Genomic DNA, 6,821 nt, shown 5'->3' with positions numbered 1-6,821 from the left:
ATACACAACATAGATAAACCTTGAAAACTTTATTCTAAGTAGAAGCTAAGCACAAAAGGCTACATATTACATGATTCCATTTATATAAAATATCCAGAAAAGGCAAATTCATAATACAGAAAGACGATTAGTGGTTGCCAAGAGTTGAGGGGAGATGACAATGGGGTGTGACAAAAAGGTCTTCTTTTGTGTTAATGACAATGTTCTGGAACTTCATAGTGGTAACGGTTGCATAACATTATAAATGAACTAAATTACACTAAAATTTTCACTGTAAAATGTTTAACTTTATGTTATGTGAGCATCACCTCAATTTTTAAAATGTAAGTTAAAAGAAAGTTGGCCAATACTTCAAGAAAATTGTGTTGTTTTAGCAGAAAAAATTCTAGATTTGCATTAGTATACTATTTTATGCTAAAATTTTTTTGGAAAATATTTTAAATAAAGCTATCAAATGTTAGCCAACTTTGACAAATAAAATTCCCTTTCCATTAATCTTCCACAATATTCTGTATCCATAAGCCATCTTTCCAGTACATCATATAAAGTAGCAAAAATGAACATTTTCATTAAGCATATATATCTGTATATATAAATGTATAATACATGCAGTATATATAGTGTAATAAATATTTATTTTTGTCCCTGTATTCACGATAGAGTTATATACATCCTAATATAACTAATAACTAATATAATGCTATATTATATAATATTGTGTAAGTTTGAGATGTACAACATATTGGTTTGATACATTTATGTACTGCAATATAATTGACTACCACATACTTAGCTGACACCTTTATTATGTCTCATAATTATCATCTCTTTTTTGTGTTGAGAACAGTTAAGATTTAGTCTCTTAGTAACTTTGTAGTTTATAATGCAGTATTGTTGACTATAATTACTGGGTGCATTAAATCTCCAGAACTCATTTATCTACTCATAATTTTGTACTCTTCTCCCCAATTCCTGCCTCCCAGTCCCTGGTAAGCACCACTGTACTCTGTTTTTACAAATTGTTCTTTTTTTAAAATCCACATATAAGTGATATCATGCAGTATTTGTTTTTCTGTGTCTGACTTAGTCTTACTTAACATAATGCTCTCAAGGTCCATCCATGTTGTCACAAGTGGCAGGATTTCCTTCTTTCACATGGCTGAATATATACCACATATTCTCTATCCACTGACAGACACTTAGGTTGTTTCTATATGTTGGCTATTATGAATAATGCTGCAATTTATGTGGGTGTACAGATATAGCTTTTTTTTAAAATTGAAGTATAGTCAGTTAGTGTATCAATTTCTGGTGTACAGCACAATGTCCCAGTCATGCATATACATACATATATTCATTTTCATATTCTTTTTACTTTTTTCCTTCTTTTTTTGAGGGGGGAGTTAGGTTTGTTTGTTTGTTTATTTTTAGAGGAAGTAATGGGGATTGAACTCAGGACCTTGTGCATGCTAATCATGTGCTCTACTACTTGAGCTATACCCTCCCCATTTCATATTCTTTTTCATTAAAGGTTATTACAAGATATTGAATATAGTTCCCTGTGCTATACAGAAGAAATTTGTTTTTTATCTATTTTTATATATAATGGCTAACATTTGCAAATCTCAAACTCCCAAATTTACCCCCTTTCCCCCAGTAACCATAGGATTGTTTACTATGTCTGCAAATCTGTTTCTGTTTTGTAGATGAGTTTATTAGTGTCCTCTTTTTTTTTCCTTTTTAGATCCCACATATGAATGATATCATGTGGAAATGAATTATTAATTAATTTAAACTTGAAATAGACAAGCAAGCTTAATGAGATTTTCTGTTGTCTTTTACCCAACAGAGACAAGACCTTTATGAACCATCAATCCATTTACAGAAATCACCAAATTGTCAAACCATTAAGTCAACAGAAGCTGGAACCAGAAATCAAGCAAGTACTCAAAAAGAATTAAAATCCAGTCCTTACCCTGCTACCAAGTGACAAGAGTCCAGAGCACAGGAGCTAGAGTGCAACGCACCATTGTGAATGAAAGGGATGTGGATGATATAAGTAAAATTTGAAATATTTTGAATACCTTGGATTTTGCCCTGAGCATGCTGGATCTTTCTTTCTCCTAACAATGACCCCAAGTCTGATGAGCTGAAAAGTGGCTTACAAGATTCAGACTTAATTCTGTTTAATTTATATGAAAAAGCTTTTCTCTGAAAAGTCTTTTGTCTCTCTTGTACTGAACTCTACTGAACAAAAAGTCTTAGTGGCAGTGGAGGATGACTTGGAAAAAATTGGGAAGCCTGGAGCATTACTTTGATAAGTATTTACCTTTCTAAGGGTATGAATCTCAGACTACGGAAGGATCACTAGGTTATGAAAGTCAGAGACATTTAGTTGGCTTTTGGAAGACATGTACATACCAAAAAGTTATGTGAGAACTCAGGATCCCTATCACTCCACCTCAAGAAGCTAAAGTTTTCTTTTCCTGTCCTTTTTGGATGGATGTAGATGGCTGTTTCTCTCCTGTATATAAAAGGAGAAAATACACTGTTCTCAGTCTCCTGCTCTATGGAGTGTCCAGCTACACTGGACTTCATCATGTCACTCCAGGGGCAGGATATGGGGAAAGAGAAGGCTACTCACTTATTATTTACTGTAAGATAATTAATAAGAAACCTGACTCACAACATTGTAAAATGATTATAAATCAATAAAAAATGTTAAAAATTTTCAAAAAAAAAAAGAAACTTGATTCTGCATCAGATTACCTCTTGTGTGTATTCATGAGAAAATTAACAAAGTTAAATAGCAAAAACCCAACAGTTATATCCATACTGATACATGCAACATGTATGAAACTCAAAAAACTGTTGTGAATGAAAAAAGCCAAACAAAAATGAATCTATTCTGTATGATTTAATTTATATAATCCTTAAAATGTGAATCATTCTATACTGACCAAAAACAATATAAGGGTTGTCAGCTGGCCTTGAGACAAGTTAAGGCCGTGGGACCCAAGGCCATGGCCAGAGCCTTGAGATAAGTTAAGGCTGTGGGACCCAAGGCCACAACTACAGAGCATATTTGTAGTATGCAGTAAATAATTGCTCCACGCATGTGTCAATTATATAAGATTTAGAACAAAGAAAATAGAAGTACGCATGTGCTAGAGATACTCTGTAAGCCTAATGAACAAAGAAACTCAGACTGCACATGTGCTGACAGGAAAACAGATAAAAGCAGGACAGGTGCATCATAGGTGCACACCTTCCTGTGGCAATAAAGTGTTGTTAACCCCATGGTGTCTCTGGCTGAAGTCTGTCCAGCAGTATGGCAACTCCTCATGCATTTTTTTGTTTGGGCCGCTCACCTCCTAGAACCCCACATCAGCCTCCCTTGGCTGACAAGGGTCAAATTTCATTCTTCTATATTTGGATATGCAGCTTTCCAAGTAGCATTTGTGAAAAGACTGTCCTTTCCCTGCTAAGTGGTCTTGGAACCTTTGTCAAAAATGAATCAATCATACATATAAGAGTTTATTTCTGGGCTTTGTGTCCTATTCCATTGATCTATATGTGTGCCCTTAATATCAGTACCAAACTGTTTTACCTCCTGTAGCTTTGTAGTAAGTTTTGAAGTTTGGAATCAAAAGTCCTCCAAATTTATTCATCTCTTTCAAGATTGTTTTGGCTAATATGGGTTTCTAGAGACTCCATAGGAATTTTAGGATGGGTTTTTCTATTTCTACCAAAAAAAGTCATTGAAATTCTGATAAGGATTGCATTGAATCTGTAGATCATTTTGTGTGGCATTCGCATCTTAATATTGTTTCCCAATCCATGAACACAAAATGTCTTTGCGTTTATTTAAGTCTTGTTTAATTTCTTTCAGCAAAACATTTTGTAGTTTTCAGTGCACAAGCCTCTTGCCTACTTGGCTAGATTCATTGCTGAGAATTTAATTTTAAAGTTAATTTAATTGATTTATTTTTACAGGTCCCACCCAGGTAAGAATGCACCAAATATATACGTATTTCTTTTTTACCTTTTCTTACAGCAAATGACAAAGAGTCAGTTTACCGGCTTTACTTTTTTAAACCTAAGCTTAGCATTGTACTTTTAAACAATTGTTAAAATGTAGTACGTTTCCAGCATTTATGCACAACTAGAAAACATACTCAATTTATATTAAAACAGAAATGTATCACCACTGATGCATTAATATTTTAACTACTAAATACTAAAAAATTTGAAATTATTTTTTGTGGAAGATTAATTCTGGCAATGTTGACTTCACAGAAGACTGACACTACTTGGCTAATGTTTCAAACACAATGGAAAAGGTCTGTCTTGGTATTAGTTCACAAAAGAGTCATGGCCACCTTAGATTACATTTAATAAAAAAAAGCAGAGTGCATATACAGATTTACAACAATTTTAAAGGCAAAAAATATGAAACTATTATGCAGTACCAACAATAAACTCAAAAGTCTATGACAAATAGGGCTTCAATGAACTGTTTATAAATACTTTAGGTACAGTTATATTGAAAGTTGAGTTCATTTTAAATCTTCAACAAATGTTCCTATTAATCCTCAAATGTTTATAGTTTAACATTTCTGTTAAATGCACGCAATTATTCATTATCAAGTATAGCAGCTGCTCCTTGCCATTTCATTGTTAAGGACTTTAACTAGTCATCTTTTTCAACTTCTACTCTTTCTTCACCATTCATGACAATTCTTTTTGTGGTGACTTTTCTGCTATTAACTATTTTAGTAGAAGTTAATATAGTTTTGAAGTTGCCCATCCCACTACCACCAAATGACATGGAAGAGAATGAAGTGAGGCCCCCATGACCTAGTGAACTGGAGAACATACATCTTGTATAAAAAGAAGGAGACCTTTCATCCAAAAGGTCAAAATCTACTAAGGGCAGAGAAAAACCACCCTGTGCCCTGATGCCTGTTCCCATGGAGCCCCTTTGCCCCTTTGATTCCAAAAAAAGTCCTCAAATGGGTCTTCAAAGAGGCTGAATGGAAACAGGTCTCTTCCACCAAAAAATTCCCTGAATACAGCATTTGGGTTATGGAATGTGAAGCCAAATTCAAATGGATTGTCAAAATGATTTCCACCTCTACCATTTAATTTTCTTTGGCATATTTATCATAGGTGTCCCCCTCTTTAGCATCTGATAACATCTCATATGCTTCAGCTACTTGTTTTAATTTTCTCTACTCTTCTTTATTCTCAAGATTTCGATCTGGTTTACATACCAGTGCCAGTTTCTGATATGCCTTTTAAATATCCTTGGCTGAGGAATGTCTCTGCATGCCTAGAACTTCATACTAATCCACCATGTTTTAGCAAGCTGTTGGAAGGATTCCAAGGACATGGAAGAAGGTGGCAGGAAGAAGCAGTAGTGGGGTGGTGGCCTGGCTCTCCCATTGGCTCTGGCACAGCTGTGCTGGTGATGGCAGTGGAGGTGGCAGCTCCTCATGCTTTCCTTTCTCTCCATGGATTTAATTTTTTAGATGTTATTATAAATGGAATTGCATCCCTAACTTCATTTTGGATTGTTTGTTCCTGGTGTACAGAAATACAACTGTTTTGTTTTGTTTTGTTTTGTCCCCTGTAACTATGAACTCAGTTCTAGTAACTTTCTTGTAGATTCTTTTGGATTTTCTAAAAATTGGATCATATAATCTGTGAATAGAGGTAACTTTAACCCTTCATTTTCAATTTGATGCCCTTTTTTCCCTTTGTCTAATTGGTATGATTAGTACTTCCATTAAAACATGAATGGAAAATGATGAAAGTGGGTATCTTTGCCTAGTTAGTGATCTTAGGGGGTAAAGTTTGCAGTTTTTCACCATTGAGTATGATGTTAACTGTGGGTTTTTAATAAATGTCCTTTATCGTGTTGAGAAATTTTCCCTCTAGTCCTAGTTTTCAGAGTCTTTATCATGAAAGGATGTTGGGTTTTGTCAAATGCCTTTCCTGCATCAATTGAGATGACCATGAGAGGTTTTGTGCCCTTTGCTCTATTAATGTTGATGTTAATGCATTGATTTTCTTATGTTGACCTACTTTTGTATTCCACTTGGTCATGGTGAATAATTAATTTAATATGCTACTGGATTTGGTTGGTAATATTTCGTTAAGGACTTTTGCATCTACATTCATAAGGGATATTGATCTATAATTTTCTTTCTTGTGATGTCTTTATTTGGCTTTGTATCAGAGTGATGCTGGCCTCATACAATGAGTTGAGAAATGTTCCCTTCTATTTAATATTTTTGAAAGAGTTTTGTTTCCTTTTTTGTATATGTATATTTTTATTGAAATACAGTCACTTAACAATGTGTCAATTTCTGGTGTACAGCACGATGCTTCAGTCATACATGAACATACATATATTCATTTTCATATTCTTTTTTCACCATAGGTTACTACAAGATATTGAATATAGTTCCCTGTGCTATACAGTATGAACTTGTTGTTTATCTATTTTATATATATATATATTAGTTAGAATCTGCAAATCTCAAACTCCCAATTTATCCCTTGCCACCTCCTTCCCCACTCCCAGTAACCATAAGTTTGTTTTCTATGTCTGTTACTCTGTTTCTGTCTTGTAAATAAGTTCATTTTTTTTAAGATTCCACATATACATGATATCATATGGTATTTTTCTGGTTTGATAAATTTCTTTTGTATTAGCTTGGTTTCTTTTTGGTTTTTGTGACTCTATTGTATGCTTTTGATTTGTGGTTATCTTGTTTTTCAAGTATGTTAACCCCTTACTATATCTTTTTCCT

The 6,821-nt window shown here is 33.9% G+C and overlaps 1 pseudogene; it reads right to left on the bottom strand.

Annotated features, from left to right (window-relative positions):
- Positions 1-4,636: 4,636 nt before the first annotated feature.
- On the bottom strand, positions 4,637-5,360 carry LOC105078923 (dnaJ homolog subfamily B member 6-like; annotated as a pseudogene).
- Between the last annotated feature and the right edge of the window lie 1,461 nt (positions 5,361-6,821).

Source organism: Camelus bactrianus, chromosome X, assembly GCF_048773025.1.
Source record: "Camelus bactrianus isolate YW-2024 breed Bactrian camel chromosome X, ASM4877302v1, whole genome shotgun sequence".
Classification (NCBI taxonomy): domain Eukaryota; kingdom Metazoa; phylum Chordata; class Mammalia; order Artiodactyla; family Camelidae; genus Camelus; species Camelus bactrianus.
Note: the sequence above shows the minus strand (reverse complement) of the source record. Positions and strands in the feature narration are given on the sequence as shown.